General features: G+C 41.5%; 1 protein-coding gene across 3 annotated transcripts in view; it reads left to right on the top strand.

Annotated features, from left to right (window-relative positions):
• The first annotated feature begins 1734 nt into the window (after nucleotides 1-1734).
• NRCAM (neuronal cell adhesion molecule) overlaps nucleotides 1735-23013 on the top strand; it is a 515870-nt gene continuing 494591 nt past the window's right edge. For all 3 annotated transcript variants that reach the window (XM_029616764.1, XM_029616763.1, XM_029616765.1), the window contains exon 1: nucleotides 1735-1864. The gene's annotated coding sequence lies outside the window, so the exon portion shown is untranslated. The remainder of the gene's footprint in view (nucleotides 1865-23013) is intronic.

Consider the following 23013-nt stretch of genomic DNA (forward strand, 5'->3'; position numbering starts at 1 on the left):
TTATGTTCATTAGCATGTACTTAGATGACTTGGTTTTTACCATCTGCTCACTAAAGTGTTAGCAGGTGCCTTAGCTTGCATGTTAAGGTTTTAGTGAATAGGATGCTATTTATCATGCACACTAGAACAGTTTAGTGTGCATGATAACTCTTAGTGAACTTTAGTGGATTAGTCCCAGAGACTTGAAGAGTGCCTAAAAACTTTAAAACTCCTGGAAACCCTGACATTGCATACATGTCCATGTAAAGATTATTATCATGAAGCAGGAACAGTCATTAAAAAGTCATAGTTAAAAAGAACATTTGCAGCAAAACATGCCTTAGCAGGGTTTCCAACTCATGAAAATATTTTATTACTGATACTTTTCCAAATATTTACTAACAGCCTAACTTTTTTTACTAACACACATTTTTACTACTGCTGTTTTGTGCACAGCTATTTTTTTCAGTGCCAAGATTTAAGCCTTCATGCACTGAGACCGGGCCTGAAATTGTCATAGATAACATAGGCAACTGCCTACATCATCATACTTCAAAGGTGCCATCTGGTCAGCCAGTGTTGAAGAATGCCTACTGGTGGAGATCTGAGCTGTGCCATGCCTTTGGCAGTAAAGAAGAAACCACTGCAGTGACTATGAGCTGGTGCATACTCACTGGTGGTGCAGTAACCTCTCTTCTCACATAGGTTTCCTTAGCAACAGGAAACCTGTGTGTGACTGCTGCAGGGTCTGTAAGCATGCATTGGCTCACAGGCCCCATGCTAATCTTACTTGTTGGCTACCGAAGGGCTTTCTTCAGCATTGAGCAGACTAATGGAGATGAGAACCTGAAGAGAGGTCATGTGGGGCAGGGGCGGAAACAGTTCAGAAGGGGGTGTACCTGGGATCCCCACTCCTCTTTGGATTCCCAGCATGAACTCCGGGACTAATTTAGGATTTTGCCGCCTTTAGGCATATTTGGTGCTTTTACCTCCCCAACCTCCTGGAATGGTCTGTTACAGGGTAGTAGAAGGCTATTCTCTGCTGAAGGAGATTCAGCAGAGCTAGAAGTAAGCAATTCTTAGCCAGTCTGCTCCTCTGTTTGCCATTCTAGGCACAGGTATAATAGGTGCCTATTGACAAATCTAAGGCTGCATGAACTCTTGCCCTGCCATACATACAAAGGGTGCCTTTGGGTGTCAACATTCTATATCTGGATTTACCTAAGACATAGCCCCCAGTACCTAAGCAGTGCAACCTCTCAACACCTGAGCCCATAGCATCAGAGACAGGCCCTGTCACTCATGACATTTTTATTACACGAAATAATTTTTTCAAATGTGGAGGGGTTTTTTTTTTTTGTTTACTGACTGTCAATGTATTTACTGGCATTTTGCAGCTCGGGCCCTTAGGAACAGCTTTAATAGCTAGAGCCTGAACGCCGGCACTGCAGGTGTGATTGACAGCAGTTGGGGGGGGGGGGGGGGGGAGGAGGCGCGTGACAACCCGCTGCAGCCAATGTCGCCTATCCCACCCTTCAGAGCTGTCCTCGCGCCCACCACCACCGGCTTTGCTGCGCGATCACGCGGCGCGAGCCACAACAGCAGCAAGAGCCAGACCTTCTGCTTGGGCGGTGCCAGCGAACGTGCTCGCGCGCTAGGGTTTGCGGTGCGCGCACTATAAAGCATGCGGTCGGGAGCCCGCCCGAGCGCGCCGTGTTACTTGCTGAAAGTGGGAGGTTCAGCCGTGAGGGTGCGCGCTTGAGCGAGGTCTGGTTGCATGGACAGCTGCTGAATACACGAAGCTCTAGAGAGAAAAGAGGAGGGGTGAATAAAGGGTACTGAATTAATTCACAACAGGCAAAGCAGATCGAACAAGAGGCAAAACGTGAGTATATCGTTTAGCAATGTTTTTTCATAGTGCATTAAGATACGCTATTTTTCGAAACGGATTTTGGTGATATCCATCTCCGGGAAAAGCCGCAGCTTTGCAGCCGCAGTCGCACCAGCTAAGGTGACAGGAAGCTGGACTCAACAAATCATTAGCCCCCGAAACGCAGAGCTTGAATGGTACCTCCAGCATGATCTAGCTAATCATGATCGTTGACCTAAAATGCAAATAAAGCCCTGCAAACTCCGTGAAGAGGAATCCTGGAACAGATAATCTCATTCTGATGTTCATGATTAGTATTTACAGCCAGCAGGTTTAATTATATTCTCACCGTTTAGGTAAATCACAGTTCAGAATCATCACTCCTGCAGATATGTAGAATTGTTGAGAGTTTATCAACCGCATCCTGCTATGCGGTTGCTGTGGATTTAACCTGCTATACATGACTGCCGGTGTTCCTGGGTAGATCTAAATCGAGAAGCCTCCGGGGTTCAGGAGAGCGGATCTTGCCGGGTGCGACTCTGGGTTTGAGCGCTACAGGTGCCCTATGCTCTATGGTTACTGCAGAGCCCACCAAGTTTATCTGGCAACCTTATATATAGATATATTGCACAGATTTTTTTTTTTTTTTGAGACTTCATAAAACGATTTCATTTGGTTTACGATGCTTGTCAATTCGTAAGTAAGGGAACATGTATGCAAGTTTCTGAAAACCTACAGCTTTCTTTAAATACTGACGGCTCTTATTCTAAAATAAGCAAATGTGCGCGCGTATCATTTGGATTCCAGTGCTTCTCATCTTCCCGATCCGGTGTCATTTCTGGTATGAGTTGCGCTCATGCTTTGATCTCCCCAATCTTGTGCTTCAGGGGGAGGGATCCAAAGCACGCCCACAACCTCCCGTCCCCGACCGCCACGATATTTCATCTCGATGGGGCAGCGTTTCGTTCTCTGCAGGGATTTGTGTGGCGAAATCCCCTGGCATGTTGTGTGCAGTCTGGCCTTCTGCTCCTGGGTTGCCTGTAGTATTGGGTGTGAAGGTGTGTCTGGAGATCATTTCCTTCCTCTGATCTATGTTCTCTCTTGTTATTTTTGGTCTTATTGTATAAAAAGTATAATCCAATGAACTGGTTACATTTATAGTAATTGCTAAATAAGGCAACCTTGTTCTCTATTTTTTTGACACCTTGTGCACAAACTGGAGGAATACTGTACCAAAAAGAATGATGATCAATTTAATTTGCACAGATCCTGCATTTTTACACCAGCTGTAGTTTCTTTTTCAAGCACAAAGGTAATATTTAAAACAGACTTGTAATTATTTTGGTCAATTGCGTTCATCCTTTTCCCTCCATCCATTTCCACTTTTTTTTTTTTTTTTTTAGATATTTGTTCCACCCTAGCCTTCTAAAGAGTAATTTTCAAAAGGACATTTGTAAAATAGTGTTTTATGCACAGAAATGTCCTTTTACAGAATTGCCAGCCTGATACATAGGTAAACCTACACACACATGTTGTGTTTATGTATAAATTTACTCAGTTTGAGCAGAGGTATTTCCAGGGGTGGGGTTAGAGAGGAGATTAACTTTATGCACTTCCTTTTGCATTTTCAAAAGTATGCCCATAACATTTCCTGAAAACTTTCTATGCACAATTTAGCAGGTGTAACCTGGAATCTTTTTAAAAGGGAAAATATATGCATATATGTAGTGCTCATACTTTTCCTTTGTGATGCAATTTAGGAGCATATTTGTCATCTAATATATGAGGGCAGTTACTAAATTATCCCCTGATAGTACTTATTTACCCTGAAAATAAAGTACACAGAAAAACTGTCTATTTTCTTTTGTCTAGTGCTGTTATGTTATTTCTTAATGGGTGCATAAGAGTGAGTCAGTCTACTGCTGAGAGCTAGCTAAAACCATCACTTAGATATTCTCTAAAGTTTTTCTTCCTACATTAAAGGTAGCTAATATACTGAATTAACTAGGGGAGCAATTATGCTGACCTTTCAGTTACAGATAAATAAGCAACCTGACCTTGACTGAGTAGTATACTTTTGCATGTAGCATAGTTTATTTATTTATTTTTAAGGGCCATTGCATTGTAGTGTGCCAAAGAAGTTAGGTAGCTACTTATTTAGGAACATACATTTTTATGGCTGAGACAAATAAAGATATGCAATCAAGTAGATCTTGCAAAATATGAAAATGGTATTATTCATATTTGAAGTGCTGTGAATTATGTGATGGGATGTTTAGGTATGATTGTTACTTCAGTTTGTTTCACTCTAATTTGTTTTACTTGTAGTACTCCTGGGTAAGGGCTCATCCATTTCTTGCCCTTTACTGATTCAGATTATTTGTGGGGTTATCTGGCATACAGCGAATTTTATTTCAATTAAAATAGTATTTCAGTAATTGGTGATTAGTTATGGAACTGTTTTCTTTTAGATTTTCATTTACATAGTTCAATTGACATTAGATACTAGTTAGTCAACAGCAAGTAATGCCATGACAGATATATTTAGGTTAAATTCATCTTTTGCAGAAAGCATGTGTTTAATATTAAATCTTTGTAAGAACAAAAAGCAACATAGGAATCAGTAACCAAGTAAATGAGTGCTAATCATAATATATTAATACCCTGAGAACTATTTCAATAAACTTATTTTATAGGACTATAAGCACAAACAATTGTTGATTTGGTCCATTTATTTGTATCGTCCTTTTTGACCCGTTTCATTCATATTGGTAGTTTATTCACATAAATGCCATTTTTGCGCACATAAAACAAATGAAAACTAATTAACATCCCTAATATTTTATGTCTTTCTCAATATTATATAAATGCTTTACTATTACAATACCACGCTTGTTAAAGGAAGACCACATTGCAATTTTACATAATGGGGAAAAAAGTCACTTCAGTATTCTGTATTGTATTCATCTGCTTTAGCTATATTGTTCTGGATGAAAAGGTAAACATGGCTTTATTTCTGCAGTCTGTATCTATAGAACATTTTGTAACTGAATAAGACCCTTAAAGGCCCTATGTACGTAGCATTTTCCCCACAGGCACAAAAAGGGACAAAACCTTTAGTGAACAAACAGCTATTACTTAATACTTGAGACATGGGATTTCAACAGGAAAATATTGATGTGGTTTCCTCCAGTATCCTTATAGTTAGGGCGTTAAAGGGTTTTTTCCCTTTCTATGTTTATGGGAAAAATGCTATGTACATCTGGCTGCAGAATGAAAACTATGTCTGAGGAATGGTTTACTTATGGTTACAACCCAACCGTGTTGGAGCATTTCCATTAAACCTATAAGAAAGCCAGAGCCAATTATACTTACTTAGCAATGTTAATAAAAAGAGATGAGGGGTCATCCTAATTGACCTATTTTATCAGTCTGCAAAGCTTGAAATGAGGGAAATAAATTATTTTGAATATGTTAATGAAGGAAATCCATTCAATGACAATTTGAAATTTAGCAAATGCAGTGTGTGGAAAGCTAATAGTATTCAAGATTCAAATTTCAGCATCAGAAAGCACTATGAAAGCCTACTTTGCAAGTCATCAGTGTTTTTTGCAATTGCCACTTTGGATCAAAATACCAAATCTCAGATGAGCAGTATTTTTTTTCATTTTTATTTCAAACCATAGATATACACCGCATCTGGTGAACAGTACAGTAGAGTTGGAAGAAACAGCATACACACAAAAAAAAAACCCCCAAGTCCCTCAGTGAGGGAATAATGTAGGAGGTCATGTGCCATGCAATATGTAATGAATTTGATTTATCCTTACTCTGTGGGCTGTTAGTATTCAAACTATTCCGTTTATGTCATCTCTGTTTAGAGCCAGCATACTCTGTCGCTTACACGCAATCTTAACGATGTGGTGTCCTTGCTTATGCTCCAGTCATTCTGAATTAGCAGCTGCAGTACTCCACTTTACAGTATCTCCCTAGCAAGTTCTAAACTTCAAAAAGCTGTGCGTTAAGAATAACATTTTGGCTGCATACGTTTCAGTGGCGTGTTATTTGTTGCTCAGCAAGGCAGAGTTGCAAGCCAGTTATATTCCTTTCTTCTGAGCCATTGAAAGCTGGCGGAGCTTTTCACTTATTTACCTCAATAGAAAACTGAAAGGAAAAAGTGAACAAAGAGGGTCTGTTTTGCCTGTCCCACTTGCTGGGCTGTTGTCCTTGTCCTTTTTAGTGGAGGAAGGGTAGAGCTGGGTCAGAGTTGCAGAGCACTGAATAGGAATTCAAGCCTGCTGTCAAATTTTGAATGATATAGTTTGAGTGTTGTGTGTGTGTTCATTGGGATTGAAATTTTTGTATCGCTGCATGCTTTAAATGGCAGGTGGTGGTGAACCATAGTGTAGACTAGAGCACTAGATGCTGCAGCTAAGACTGTAACCATTCCCTTATTAAATTACTTAGTTAACAACTTATTTAGTGAGTTTGCAGAAACTGTAGTAATGAAACTGAAAGTTTTGATCTCTATCATTTGAGTGCGTATGAACTCCAAAGAGAAGCTACTGCAGATGGCACACACTTAGACCTACTTGTCAGGCTTACTTGTCTAGCTTAATTGTATGGCAAATACTCCACTTGCTCACTCTTCAGCCTTCCTCTTGAATTTCAAGGAAGTAGCTTGCTTTTATTGCGTAATTTATTTTAGGCAGAGCCAAATAAAGGGAGGGAAGGCAGGAGGGCCAATTGGCCTGGTCCTTAAGCTCAAAGGGCCTCTCTCTCTTTTTTTTTTTTTTTGTGCCTTATTTTGTTTTCATGTCATTTTAAAATTTTTATTAAGGCTAGGGACCCCAAAAGCTGGAACTGTCCTGAGTTTCTCAGGGCCTCTGAGAGGGCTTATTTTTAAATATCTCATGGCACAGAGTTTTTGCAGGTACTAGTGAGGATGCGTAGTAATTGGAGGGGTGAATTGTGTTTTTGGGTAGACATGAGAAGGGCGTTACAGTAGTCAATTTTCAAGAAGATGGTGGATTGGAGTACTGTACGGAAATCGTTGAGGTGTGGGAGGGGTTTTAGTTTTTTTAGGGTGTGAAGTTTGAAGAAGCAATCTTTTAGTGTTGAGTTAATACATTTTTTTAGATTAATTTGTTTGTCTAGTGTAACACCTAGGTCGCTTACATGTTGTGAAAAGGAAATTGTGGAAGGGGGTATGTAGAGAGGGGGGAAATTGATGGTGACATTTTGTGGAGAGATGATCATGAGTTCTGTTTTGGCTGTGTTTAGAGCAAGGTTGATGTTAGTGAAAAGGTTGTTGATTGAGAGGAGGATGGTTTCCTAGGTATCGATGGCTTTGGGTAGGGTGTCACACAGGTATGAGGATTTGTACACCGTCCGAATATATAAAGTGCAGAAGACCAAGTTTAGAGAGGAGGTGACAGAGGGGTAGTAGATAAATATTGAATAACGTGGATGACAGAGAGGATCTTTGTGGGACACCTCATGTGAGGTTGATGGCTTTAGACTCACTGTTTCCTATTTTAACTTTGTATTGCCTATTGCTAAGGTAAGATTCGAACCAATGCAGAGGGGTTCCAGATATGCCAATCTCTCTGAGGCGTTCAATTAGGATGTTATGGCTGATGGTGTCAAAGGCAGAGGATATGTCTAGTAGGGCCAAGATGTATGAGTGGCCTTTGTCCAGGCCTTTGAGGAGGTAATCTGTTAGGGAGAGGAGGAGGGTTTCGGTGCTGTGATATTTATGGAATCCGTATTGGGATGGGAATAGAATGTGATAGTTGTCTAAGTAGTCAGTGAGTTGCAGGTTTATTGTTTTTTCTAGGATTTTTGCAATGAAGGGTAAGTTAGAGATAGGGCAATAATTGGCTGGATCAGCAGGGTCAAGTTTAGGTTTCTTTAAAATGGGTTTAACTACCGCTTGTTTAAGAGAGTTTGGGACTGAGCCAAGTGTGAAGGATCTGTTTATGATGTCGGCAATAGGTTGGGCTTTAATATTAGGTATGGACAGGAGGGTTTTTGTGGGGATTGTGTCTGAAGGGTGTGAGGATGGTCTCATTTTCTTTGGAATAGATTCTATTTCAGAAAAGCAGTGGTCTCAAAAATATTTAGTTCAGCAAGAGGGTTCTTTGGGAGGGTTATGGTAGGTGAAGGGGTTAATGGAAAGCATGTCAATAGTTTGGTGATTTTATCGTGGAAGAATAGTGCAAGATTTTCACATTGAGTTTTGGCGTCCTCGTCAGGGGTGGGAGTGGGCAAGGTTTGAGTTAAGGCTGAGATGTATTCGAAAAGGGCTTGGGCATTAAATTGTAGTCGGTGTATTCTAAGGTCATAAAAGTCCCGTTTGGTTTTGTTTAATGTCTCTCGGTAGATGTGGAGGGAGGATTTGTATTTTGCAAGTTGAATATGAATATATGAAAATATTGTCATAATAACTTTTGTATTACAAAAACCATAGTGATTAATAAATTAATAGTATTGCCAGTGCTTTGTAATGTACCATCATATTTTTATATTAAATAAAATTGACTCTAAATTTTAGCACAGAGGCTAGGCTGGCAACTCAGTGGCACAGAAATTCGAGGGAAAGAAATTCCCTGAACTTATTCTGCTTATTCATTATTTGAGTATAGTCTCAGGATTCCTCCTTTGCAATCATATGCAGGTTTTTCATGGTTTCTGTCTTAGGTTATCATTAGCACTACTGTAATATTTTTGCTGTCAGAAATCCAACACAAGATGTGTACCATTGTGCATGGGAAACGTTGCCTAGTATGCAGCATTACCATGCAGAGGTCCTGGGTTTTATTCCTATCTCGGATCCACCACTGCTTGGGTTGGCTGGGGTGATGGATGCTGCAAATTTTGCAGATGTCGTGTTTACTGCTCTTGGATGGAGAGGGAATCAGAGTCCTCCTACAGTGGTGACACTCAGTGGCTGGATTTAGGGCCCATGTTTGCAGGGTTCCAGAAAGAGCCTTGACATATGTACTCCTGTTTTTGCAGTGACTGGACTAAAGTAAATTGGGAAGAGATGTAAAATAGTTAAACAATTCTCAGGTAGCTATGAATGAAGGCTCATGGTGCCAGATTCCAGTCCTGGTTACAATTTGAGCTGGAAACCCAAAGGAGCTGGACAAAACTACTGAGTGAAAAAAAAAATATTGCTACAAATTAAGCATTTGTGCTGCTTGTTAGGTGGCATTGCCTACCAATAAATGACCCTTATGATCAAAACAGTTTTTGTTTTCCAGACATGAAAACCAAATTTAAACTTCCAATATTAACATGAGATGCTAACACCAATCATATTCTATGCTAATGACATGAAGTACAATTTTCAGAGATATTTATGCAGGCAAAAAGTGTTTTACGAACGTTCATTTGCTGTCAGTGTGGCTAAAAGTTCCAGCATTCTTCCACAGCACATTTACTTTTATCCATGTTGAGGTGCTCCTGAGGGCATGCTTAGGTCAAGAAGTAACTGGGAATTGGATTCAGACAGGAACCAACAAGGGTCCTGATTTTACGATCTGGGAAACTAAATATGGGGGTAACCTGCACAGCAGATACTACCATAAGCTTGCAGGGCAAACTGGATGGACTATTCAGTCATTTCCTGCCATCATTTCTATGTTTCTGTGTACCACATCCCCATGACAGCCACTACATCAGAGTCATTCTCTTCCCTGATTAGTTCTAGATCCAGTACTTTATTTCCCATGCTATGAGCATTAGTATACATACCTTTTCAGATGTTGCCCTGTTTCCCCATTTCTCTTTAAGTGTTTAAAGATTTACTTACATGTGGGTTTAATTTACTCATCCTTGATAGGGTTGGGCTTCGTTTTTTTTTTTCCGGGTCGGGCTACGGGTCGTTTTTTTTTCGCGGCAATTTTCACCGAAAAAAACCCAACACCCCAACCCTTAAAATTTAGTTAATTACAACCTCCCCACCCTCCTGACCCCCCCAAAACTTGCCTAAAGTCCCTGGTGGTCCAGCGGGGATCCCGGGAGTGATCTCCCACTCTCGGGCCGTCAGCTACCAGTAAACAAAATGGCGCCGTGACCCTTCGCCCTTACCATGTAACAGGGGCTACCATGTGACAGGTCGGCCCCTGTCACATGGTAAGGGCAAAGGGCCACTGGTGCCATTTTGTTTACTGGCAGCCGATGGCCTGAGAGCTGGAGATCGCTCCTGGGACCCCTGCTGGACCACCAGAGACTTTAGGCAAGTTTTGGGGGTGGGGGAGGGTTGTAATTAACTAAATTTTAAGGGTTGGGGTGGGTTTGGTTTTTAAAAAAAAATAAATGTGCCCCTCCCCCCTGCGCTAACCCGAACAACAAATTTTCCCCAAAGTTCGGAGAAAATCTGTCTCGGGATTCAGGTCCTCTGGCCTATGCCGAATTAGACTATTTCTTTGAAAATTTTTAGTTCGGCAAAAACAATTGCACATCCCTAATCCTTGATGATCCTTATTTAAAGCCCTCCTCAATAGGCTTGTCAGTCTTTTCTAGAAGATATTGTGCTCCTTCTTCAACAGGTGGACACCATATTTAATCAGCTGTCTTTAAAACATCATCTCATGGGCCAGGAAGCCATTATATATATAAATTTACAAATAATTCTAAAATACGGGTGGATTTTAAAAGCCCTGCTCACGTAAATCAACCCGGATTTATGCGAGCAGGGCCCTCATGCGCCGGCGTGCCTATTTTGCATAGGCCACCGGCGCGCGCAGAGCCCTGGGACGTGCGTAAGTCCCGGTTTTTTTTTGAAGGGGGCGTGTCGGGGGCGGGGCCGAGTGACGCGGCGTTTCGGGGGCGGGACACGGCATTTCGGGGGCGGGACGCGGCATTTCGGGGGCGGGACTGGGGCATGGCACCGGCCCGGGGGCGTGGTTGAGGCCTTCGGACCAGCCCCCGGGTCGGATGACGGCGCGCCAGCAGTCTGCTGGCGCACGTAGATTTACGTCTGCTTCAAGCAGGCGTAAATCTAGGGACAAAGGTAAGGGGGGGTTTAGATAGGGCCGGGGGGGGGGGGGGGGTTAGGTAGGGGAAGGGAGGGGAAGGAGAGGGGAGGGCGAAAGAAAGTTCCCTCCAAGGCCGCTCCGATTTCGGAGCAGCCTCGGAGGGAACGGAGGCAGGCTGCGTGGCTATGCGCGTATCTTATAAAATCCAGCATACTTTTGTTTGCGCCTGCTGCGTGAACAAAAGTACGCGATCACGCTTTTTTAAAAAATCTACCTCATAAGATATAATATACAATTATGTAAACTGTTCTGTTTTGTTGTTCACTTGTCCATTTATTTTATACAGTAATGACAGAAACAATCCTTAGTTGAAAAACATGTAAATTCCTTAACATGGCCATGTTTTGCACTGTAGTTGCATCAGGAGGAACAGAAAATGATCACATCTGTAATAGAAGTACATCAAAATAAGACCAATAGGCAAATACAGCAATACAAAGGCAAATGTAAAACTATATATGAATATAGGATAGTGAAAAGACATACCATTGGGACAGAACAATTCGTTTTAATAGGTTAATATGGTACACATCTCCTGAAAAAATCTAAAGAGAGAATAAATAAAGTCTAGCAAAGGATGTTGGTTTGGTACTTTGATATGCAACATACGTGTTAAGAGGGGTGAAACATACCTTGAAAATATAGTGAAAGGAAAGCGGCACTGTGGTTTTTCTCTAGCTACTCTAAAAAGCAAAACAGTAAGAAGAAAGTGAAATGAGGAAAGACTAAGAGGTGAATGTCTGCAAAAAGGTTTTATTACGAGGAGTCCGTGTTAAAAAAAAAAAAAGGAAAAAATACCTTGAAAAGAAAACTGGTATCACAGCGTTTCTCTGGCTGTTCTAAATGGAAAACCAATGAAAGGGGGTGAGACGGGAAGGAGGGAGGGTAAAGGGCAGATGAGCATGAACAAGTTTTAATGTAAGGGTACCTTGTAAAGTTTTTGAAGTGCAACAATGTTCTTAATGACACCTAAAGGGGGAATTCAATGGCGCTGTGAGTTATGCACCAATCCGGTGTTGATTGAAAAAAAAAACACCTCGAAGGTATATTGAAGCAAAATGGGCACTGTAGCGTGTCTCTGGCTACTCTATAAAATAAAAATGAGAGAAAACAGAACAAACTTAAGGCAGGTGGGACCAGGGGGAGAAAAAACTAACATAAGAAGGAAGAAAATATATCTTATGAATCTACTAGAAGTGCTGGATATTTATCGTGACAATACAAGAAATAAGAGAATCCACTGGACAGGATAATAATGATTATAACAACAAATGAAGAATCCCGTGTAAGTAGAGCGGCGGGGACACTTAAAGAGACCTCATAATAATTGTCAACTTTTTAAGCTGGCATGTAAGCTTATAATGGCTCAAGCTTTACTTTACTTGTAATCATCGGTCTCTGTGAGCGTATGATGCTCCTGCAATAGGTAGCTATCTCGCGGCACGGTCAGTCTCTATTAGTACTCTATAGAGTCTCTTAATATACTTAACTTGTGATTTTCATGTCCGTAGACAAACCAGTATTGTTGATACAAGTGTAATCCGATGCTGTTACCGACACGGCGTGTTTCGGAGGAAACCCTCCTTCATCAGGGGCTCGGATGTCACTAATGCCGGTTTTTCACATAGCTGCAATAAAGTAAATAGACAAGACAGTGCCAAGGTACCCGCAAATTTTAGGCTAGCGTAAGGAATGGAAGAAAGCACTTACTTCGTGGGAGGCAAGTTATGCGGCTGTATTATAGCGTCTCAAATAGTTCTGTAAAGCAAAGTGTGTAAATTGATACAATGTCCACTTGGTATTAAAATAGATGAAGACATACCTTGTCCCCATGATATACTGACTTCCAATGATGCTGGACTTGCATTCGTGGAGCCGTGCGAGACGTTTGTCAGCGGCCGGCGCGATACAAATGCTGGCTTTTAAAGGGGAAAAGGGCGCCAAAACAGTGTCTAAGTCCTGAAATGGGCATTTACGTCACTGGCGGGCGCCATCTTAGATCTAAACTATCCAAAAAAGGGGAGTGACGTCATTGGACGCCATTTTGAAAATTTCTCAACTACAGAATGCCCCCATATCTATCCATATACGGGCTTATGCGTCACTCAGGACGCCATCTTGACTGAAGAGGAATAGGTAGTAGCAGGGATTCCCAACAAAAGATACAATTAAATCAACGTGTACCACTCGATCCTTTCGTTTAGACCATGTGGTTCCACGGATTGAAGACGGTATATCCACTGTTGTTCTTTCCAGTTTAAGATAGAAATTCTGTCCCCACCTCGCCATGATTGTGCAACCTGCTCTATAATTAGCCATTTAAGTTGTTCAAACGTATGTTGATGTGTAACACAATGTTGCACCATGGGGGCCTTGAGGTCCTGGTTCTTGATTCGACTTTTGTGTTCAATGAGACGTATCCGGATTTTGCGCTTGGTGCGACCCACATATATTTTATTGCAAGGGCAAGGTATGTCTTCATCTATTTTAATACCAAGTGGACATTGTATCAATTTACACACTTTGCTTTACAGAACCATTTGAGACGCTATAATACAGCCGCATAACTTGCCTCCCACGAAGTAAGTGCTTTCTTCCATTCCTTACGCTAGCCTAAAATTTGCGGGTACCTTGGCACTGTCTTGTCTATTTACTTTATTGCAGCTATGTGAAAAACCGGCATTAGTGACATCCGAGCCCCTGATGAAGGAGGGTTTCCTCCGAAACACGCCGTGTCGGTAACAGCATCGGATTACACTTGTATCAACAATACTGGTTTGTCTACGGACATGAAAATCGCAAGTTAAGTATATTAAGAGACTCTATAGAGTACTAATAGAGACTGACCGTGCCGCGAGATAGCTACCTATTGCAGGAGCATCATACGCTCACAGAGACCGATGATTACAAGTAAAGTAAAGCTTGAGCCATTATAAGCTTACATGCCAGCTTAAAAAGTTGACAATTATTATGAGGTCTCTTTAAGTGTCCCCGCCGCTCTACTTACACGGGATTCTTCATTTGTTGTTATAATCTACTAGAAGTGCAGCAGCTTTTCCCGCGGCGTACAAGTGAAAACAACTCCTTACTACAGACTAGAACGTTGTCTAGGTAGACTGTGGCATAATCTTTGAGACTGTAGAGGTCAATATGCTTTTGGAATATGGTAGGTGTCCTGTGAAGTCAAAGAGGAAGGAATGTGTACTAGAATAGCCCCTCTGGAATAGAGAAGGCTGTCTTTGTTGCTAGGGTGAGCGATGCGGGTGAATACCCCTTTCTAAGAATGAGAGTGGATGTACTGCATACTGAGCTACCTCTATTTTTTTGATTAGTTAATCCTTCATCCCAATTCAGAAATCTCATTCACCTTCTGAAAGTCTTTGTAGAAGTGAGGCACCCATCTAGTTTTGAGACTTGGATTATCAGCACGCACCAATTGATATTAGACTCCTGAATGGTTTGTAACTGGAGCATTTGCCTTATCTTAGTAGCGATTGTTTCCCCTTCACTTCAGGGATGTAATATAGCTTTTGCTAGATTACCAATCCTGGCCATGTGACAATCTTGTGGTAGATGAGGTGGCTTCATTCTGGGAGGCTGTAATAGTCATTCTTATTCCATTAGACCAGTCATCTTGTTAGCTGTTCCACACAATGCTTTGTGTGCAACTCGATATAATCAATGGGCTTAAAAGGTTATTCACCCAATAGATACACAGCCAGTACTCTGAATAGATTTACTTTTTCTCTGAGGAGTAAATCTGTGCAGCCTCTCTTTTCCTCTCATAGCTCCCGTTATGTAAATTCTTAAAAATAATGAAGTAATTTCCTATGTGAGAAAAAAATTATATATTTTTCTTTTATTTTCCTCCTATGGGAGTTACCCATATCATCCGCTTTCATATATAGAAACATAACATAGAAATGACGGCAGAAGAAGACCAAATGGTCCATCCAGTCTACCCAGCAAGCTTTCACATTTATTTTTTTTTCATACTTATCTGTTACTCTTGTCCCTTGTAAGTAACTTTTTGGTTCTATTTCCCTTCCACCCCTGCCATCGATCTATTTCCCTTCCACCCCCACCATCGATGTAGCTAGCAGTGCTGGAGCTGCATCAAGTGAAGTATCTAACTAATTGGTTAGGGGTAGTAACCGCCGTCATAGCAAGCTACTCCCACGCATGTTTATCTAGCCTGTGCAATTCAGTCCTTGTTAGTTGTTGTCTGAATATACATCATCTTTTCATCATTTCCCCTGTCATTGAAGCAGAGAACTATCATGGATATCATTGAATGTGAAGTATCAGGCTTATTTGGTTTGGGGTAGTAACCTCCGTATCAAGCAAGCTACGCCCCTCCTTTTTTGTGGATGCAAATCCTTTTTTTTTTCACATTTCCTCTTGCCATTGAAGCATAGAGCAATGTTGGAGTCGCATTAACCATGTGTATGTTTATTGAATAAGGATATTAATCTCCAGGTAGTAGCCGTCATTCCCGCAAGCCACCCCATGCCTCTTCACTTCATTCACATCCTCTAGACTTTATGGATCCACAGTGTTTATCTAACGTCTCTTTGAAATCCTTCACAGTTTTGGTCTTTACCACTTCCTCCGGAAGGGCGTTCCAGGCATCCACCACCCTCTCCTTGAAGAAATACTTCCTGACATTGGTTCTGAGTTTTCCTCCCTGGAGTTTTAAATCATGACCCCTGGTTCTGCTGATTTTTTTGCAAAGGAAAAGGTTTGTCGTTGTCTTTGGATCATTAAAACCTTTCAAGTATCTGAAAGTCTGTATCATATCACCTCTGCTCCTCCTTTTCTCCAGGGTGTACATATTTAGATTCTTCAATATCCCCTCATAAGTCATTTGATGAAGACCCTCCAATAGAGATGTGAATCGTGTGATCGATCGTCTTAACGATCAATTTCGGCTGGGGGGGGGGGAGGGAATCGGATTGTCGCGGTTTTGTTTTTTTAAATATCGTGTAAATCGTAAATCGGGGGAGGGCGGGAAAACCGGCACACTAAAACATCCCTAAAACCCACCCCGACCCTTTAAAATAAATCCCCCACCCTCCCGAACCCCCCCCAAAATGCCTTAAATTACCTGGGGTCCAGAGGGGGGGGTCGCGGTGTGATCTTTTACTCTCAGGCCTCCGGTGCCATACAAAATGGCACCGTCCATACGGCATATGGCCGGCGCCATTTTGTACAGCAAAACGATTCGAGTTTAGGAGGTCGTTCCTGGACCCCCGCTGGACTTTTGGCAAGTCTTGTGGGGGTCAGGAGGCCCCCCCAAGCTGGCCAAAAGTCCCTGGGGGTCCAGCGGGGGTCCGGGAGCGATCTACGCTCCTGACGTCGGGGGACAAAAAACAAAATGGCGCCGGCGCTACCTTTGCCCTGTCAGGGCAAAGGTAGCACCGGCACCATTTCTACAATGCACCGGAGGCCCGAGAGTAAAAGATCACACCGCGACCCCCCCCCCTCTGGACCCCAGGTAATTTAAGGCATTTTGGGGGGGTTCGGGAGGGTGGGATTTATTTTAAAGGGTCGGGGTGGGTTTTAGGGTTGTTTTAGTGTGCCGGTTTTCCCGCCCTCCCCCTTCCCCTCCCCCTTCCCCCGATTTACGATTTTTGACGATAAATCGGGGGAATTCCTATTAAATATCGCCTCTAACGATTTTTGACGATTTAAAATATATCGGACGATATTTTAAATCGTCAAAAAACGATTCACATCCCTACCCTCCACCTTTTTGGTTGCCCTTCTCTGGACCGCCTCCATCCTGTCTCTGTCCCTTCTCTCTTTCCTTTTACCCTCTCTGATTCTGTTGGAACAGAATTGGAAGAATGTGTCAATAAGGAGTTGGGAGTAAAGTTCTGTTTTCAGAGCCATATCTTGCTGTTTCTAAAGTTTATACAGCTGTTGCTACAAAATGACCCAGCAGTTGCCTGTTTCTAAGCAACTTTGACAGTATATAATCTATCAGTGAAGCATCCTAACATGCTAACATATTCTTTTCCTTACACCTCATTATTCATGTATCATCCTCCAAATCATTCTTACACATCTACACTGCCAGAATATGCAGTATACACAAGCATTCACACTCTAGCACTCAGACACATTAATCATGCTAAGACACCATGAAACCTCTATAAAAAAAAAAGAGACCCAAGTTAGACAACATTAAAATGTATTGTCAAACAGTGATTAAAAACTAGTCTCCCCTGGATAACTCCTTCTGGGGGGGTTTGGTGGCTTCCTTCCTGATTATCATAGTTTTACCAGTCCAAGAACAAGCATAATATGTATTTGTTTTTATTTTATTTACAAAGATTTGATATTCTGCCTTTTCCTAACGATAAGCGCAAGATGGATTACATAAACATGAAAAAGAACATTGTGCACTTAAGTAATGCAGGCATACAAATATGATATAAAGATATAAGATTGCAAGTATTGGGTATATGGAATGCATATAGATATGGGATCTGAAAGGTATGACCACCAACTCATACTTTATGTGCCCTTGTCTAGGGATATGCTTTCTTAAAAAAAAAATAGGAACTATAACTTCCTATTTTGTTCTGTTTTGTTTGTAAAGAAAAGGAAAATGAACAAACTATACTCCATTTTTCATTTTGTTTCATTTACTTCTATTCCGCCCCTCCTCTAGTTGAATAAACCCTGTTTTAAAACTTTAAAAAGCCCTCCAACCCTACAGACTCCTCCAACAGCCTTCTGAACCTCACCTTCACTTACCCCATTCTGTGGGGTAGAAATGGAGCAGGAATGAGCCCCAGTCACTCCTGCCTCACTGCTGTCCTATATCAAAATGGTCCCAGCTCTACTTGGACCCCGCAGGTTGGGTTAAGTGAAGGGGGAGTCCATGGCAACCTGGCGCAGTCTGCAGAGTGCTGGGAGGAGGGGGGATGTGTTTTAAAGTTTCAGAACTGTATTTAGTCAGCTGACGTGGGGCAAATTTTAATGTAATCTATTGACAAGTAGCGCACACTAAAAAATAAAAATGAAACAAAACAAATAAAAAATCTCCACCTTGAAAATGTAACAAACTCATCTTAGGGAAGCTGTTTCATTCCCTTTATAATTTGTTACCCTTCTCTACACCTTTTGAAATGGAGTAACTAGAACTGTACATAATACACAAGGTTCAGTTGCACCATGACTTGAATCAAAATCTTTTTTTCTCCATTTCTTTTTTGATGGTTCCTAACATGCTATGTGCTTTTTTTTTATCTCCATCACACACTAAGCTGAGGGTATCAATGTATTGTCTACAAGGACCCAAGATCCTTTTCCTGGGTGGTAACTGATAATACACAACCCAGCATTGTGTACCTGCAGTTGAGATTATTTTTCACTATTTGCATTACTTTGCATTTTTCCAAATTAGATATCTGCGATTCAAATGCTCAGTTTCCTAGTTTTGTAAAGTTCTGCAGTTGCTCAAAATTTGCTGCTCTTTTAACAGTTTTCAATGATTTCATGTCATCTTCAAATTTGATTAACTTACTCGTTCCCTTTTCCAGATTTTGTAATGAATGTTAAACAGCACAGGTCCCAGTACAGATCCCTGGGGCACTCCACTAATGACCTTTCTCCATTTGGAAATCTGACCATTTAGGTCTGCCTTCTGTTTCCAGTCTTTTAACCAGTTACCTCATTACTTTTTCATCTCTTTAGCCTCTCATGGGGGACTTTGCCTTTTGAAAAATCCAAATACACTATGGGCCAGATTTTAAAAGGGTTACCTGCGCCGGGCCTATTTTAAAAAGGCCCGGCAATGCGCGTAAAGACCCAGGATGTGTGTAAGTCCCGGGGCTTGCAAAAAGGGATGGGGAGGGGGCAGGGTGTGGGTGGTTTGGGGTGGGGCGGGGGCGTGGCCAGAGGCCTCTGACACAACGGCCATTTGCTGCTGTGTCAGAGATCGCGTGCCAGCAGTCGGCCGGCGTGCGCAACTTACTTCAGTCCCAGGGCTGAAGTAAGTTTTGAAATAAAAGAACAAAGAAGGAAAAGGTAAGAGGAAAGGGTGGGGGAGGTAGGGAAGGGAAGGGAAGGTAGGGTGGGGTAGTAGGGAAGTTCCCTCTGAGGCTGCTCTGATTTCGGAGCGGCCTGGGAGGGAACAGGGGAAGGCAGCGTGGCTTGGAGCGGGCTTGGCACGAGCAAGGTGCACAATTGTGCACCCCCTTACATACGCATACCCCCGATTTTATAACATGTGCGCGCCTGCGTGCGCATGTTATAAAATCAGGCGTACATGTGCGCGTGCTGGGTAGCGCGCGCACATGTACGCTGTGCGCGCTGCCTTTAAAATCTACCCCTATATCAGCTGGCTCACTTTCATTTACATGTTTATTTAGCCACTTAGAATCTAAGAAAATGTGGGATACAAATGTTTTAAACCTTAAAAATGTATACATTTAAATGTATCTAATAGATTTGCAAGACAAGGTTTCCCTTTGCAAAAACCATGATGACTATTTCCCATTGAGCCATGACTAACTATTTGGCCAGTAATTATGTTTTTAGAAACGCTACCATTTTGCCTGGCACTGATATCGGGCCGACCAGTCTATAGTTCCCTGGATCAACCTGGAACCCTTTCAAAAACTAATATTACATTGGCCACTTTCCACTCTACAAGTACTGTGACTGTCTGAAATTATAGGCTACAGATTACTAGTAACAGGTTTGCAATTTCATGTTTAAGTTCTTTCAGAATTTTGGGCTGAATACCATCCAGTCCTTATCTGTCACTCTTAAATTTGTCGGTTTGATTCATTCAATACTACTGATTTTGTCTATTTTCCTCATTAGAGTTTGCTTTCCAATTTTTTTAAACATGTCCTTTTGGCTTTGCCTCTTTCTTCTCACCATTAAACCATGCTGCAGTCTAGTTTTCCTTTGATCTTTTTTAATTCATGGAATACATTTTAGCTGGGCTTAGAAGTTGATATTTTTAAACAATCACCAACATTCTCCTAGATGAATAAAACAACTCCCTAAATATTTTTGAAAGACCATCATACTAGGCACTACTAGCATAAACGCCTTCATTGCCTTCTATAAATGAAATCATTGGTCATAGTCCAACGTCCATAATTTTTAACAGGACACAACTTCTTGAAATTTTGAGAGAATTTTCTTTGCAATTAAAATCACACTTAGTAGTACTTCTTTAGTAGCACTTTTAGCACACATCAACATCTTCACTCAATTGAAACATATAAGCCCCAACATGGGTCCATGTTTCGAAGGCTTGATCTGCAACAGGGGGCCATTATGCCGTTGCAAATAGCTGTATCATCCATCAAAATCATTACGGCATCTCGCTTGTACTTGGAATCTATTTACTATTTGGGAACCTGCAACATGTTTGTGACCTGGATTGGTCACTGTTGGAAACAGAATACTTGGCTTTCTCTCACCCAGTATGATTATTCTTATGTTTTTATGGACTGATTATAAATCCCCAGATAAACCCTACTTCCTATATCAAAGGATATTTTGTTGCCATCTTATAATGTTTCCATAGATAAAAAGTATTTTTTGCTAACTCAGATTTTGGAATTTTCTACAGAACTGGTCATTCAGAATGGAATGTCCATGATTTCATTTGTCTTTGAACCTGATGAAGACTAGGTAATATGCATTCTTTTCTGAACTGTAACTAAAATGTTTATTAGGATAAAAGTCATGTTGTTTCCTGATGCTTGGCAATTAACTTGGTCAAACAAAAACACATTTCTGGCTCTACGTTCTGAAGTTTCTAAAATGGGGCTACCTTTTCTCTTAGAATGCAAGATTACATATAATACCTTTTCTGCTAAATGCAAGATTAAGAACAATAGTACTCAGTATTGTGTTGAGAGCTTCGGAAGCATTCTAATCTATTGAAGAACTCAGTTTAATTCGGAGTGCATCTGTGGCCAACCTTTCACACATTGAGAGCCACAAAACCAGAATTCACAGAGGAAGAAAGCCGCCATGGGAAAATGAGAGATGACTCCATCCCCATTCCCAACCCCGTCCCTACCACTTATACACACATGAAAGAAAAGACCAACTATGTCTCTAACACAGACGCACACACTTACTCTTTCTGACACACATAAACACACACTCTTGTTCTCTCTTTCTCAGACACAAAGACATTCACACTCTCACTTTCAAACACACACACACACTTTCTCTAACACAGAGACACACATTAATTCTCAGACACAAAGACACACACATACACTCACACACATACTCTGAGACAAACACTCAGACACAGACACACAGTCTCTCTATGACATAGACACATACACACTCTGACACAAAGATTCTTTCTGTCTGACACATACTCTTCCTCTCAAACACAAAGACACACTCTGACACAGTCACACACACTCTTGTTCTCTCTGCATCTGAGTGTGTCTCTGTGTCAAAGACATGCACACTCTCTAACACAGCCATAGTGTTGTGGTCCACCGGCAGCTTTCACCTGGGAGTGGGGGAAGATGCCGATGTGAAGGCAGGTAGCTTCTGTATGCTGCATTCCACTCCCTTCTGCGGTAGTTGATTTAGTCAAAAGTTGTAAACTTTCAACTTCCGTCCACAAGCTGGTTGCTGAGAAGGGGAAGGATCACAACATACAGTAGGCGGTGCAGATAGTTGGCTTTACAGGGTGGATTTGTCTTGCGAGTCACAGTTTGTGCTCCAAACAGCCACATGTGGCTTGCGAGACATTGGTTGTCCATCCCTGCTTTAGTGAGATTAGCTCCATAAAGTTAGACTGGTAGTAGTGAACTATATTTTCTAAAACCATTACATCCTCTTTATCATTTTGAATTCTAGAGCTTAATTGTGCATTGAGTGAAAACAAATTTCTACAATTTTTTGATGTGAAAGTTGTTAGAGCTATTTTTTATCACCTGTTGCATTTGAATTTTGAGTCTCCTTCAAAGGAGAAAAAGAAAGTGTCATTTATTAAGTCCCATTCCTTAAAGCCCTGACCCTTGTACCCATAATGAGTTAAAGCTCCCACTCCACTATCCCCCACTCCACTATCCCCCAAAAAGGGGTAGTCTTATAGGGACTGGTGCGATCCTGGGCCCAGGATCAAGTGTGTGTGTGTGTGTGTGTGTGAATTCTACATAGATTACCAGGGATTTCTGGAAACAGAAAGGGTTGGGGAGGTCTTCCGACATACTGCATGGCCACGTTAACAGCTTATGCCAGTGTGCATGAACCACTGTTCCCCAAAACAACCAGGAAGATAATTATACGGCATTGATGTGTCGTCGGTTTTTTTTTTTTTTTTTTGTGAAAATTTGTCTTCAAAGCCATTTTTGCGCATTAGTTTTTTCAATTCACTAATTTATGTGCTGCTCTTTTACCTTGCAGCAGCTCATTAATGTGAGATTTTAATAAACTTTCAATCATAGTGGACTATGCATGAAAGTTTCCATTTGCAGAGCCTACTTTTGCAAAGTATTTTCACAGAGAGCTTTGTATGAAAAACAAAGTTAAAAATGTAGTATTTTTTTGCATTTCTGGGTATTTTAGGGTATTTTTGAGCAAAGCACTTTTCCCAAGAAAAGAAAAAACTTTGCAGCTTAAGATATCAGCCTAATTGAGACTTCTTTGGCCTTGTTGTTCTCCGATAATTGGCTTTCTCTTCAAGAAACCAAGTGCTCATTTACCTCATAGGGTTCTAAGATATTTACTCCTGAGTGCTGTCTATGAAATCAATTTTCCATTCATCTTTTCATTCTCCAGTTACTGAATGCTCTTTCTAGCTTTCCAGCTCTCACTCTCTCCCATACTTCCTGGTCCCACTTTGTATATCATTTTGTCCTTGGTCTCTTTTTCTTGCCCCTCTTGATCTCATAATGGGCTGGATTTTAAAAGGGTTATGCGCGCCGGGCCTATTTTTAAAAAGCCGTCCAGAGGCGGGGCGGGGTCAGAGATTGCGTGCCGGCAGTCGGCCGGCACACTCAACTTACGTCAGCCCCAGGGCTGAAGTAAGTTTTGAAATAAAAGAACAAAGAAGGAAAAGGTAGGGGGGAAAGGGTGGGGGAGGTAGGGGAAGGGAAGGGAAGATGG

Source organism: Rhinatrema bivittatum, chromosome 9, assembly GCF_901001135.1.
Source record: "Rhinatrema bivittatum chromosome 9, aRhiBiv1.1, whole genome shotgun sequence".
Lineage (NCBI taxonomy): Eukaryota > Metazoa > Chordata > Amphibia > Gymnophiona > Rhinatrematidae > Rhinatrema > Rhinatrema bivittatum.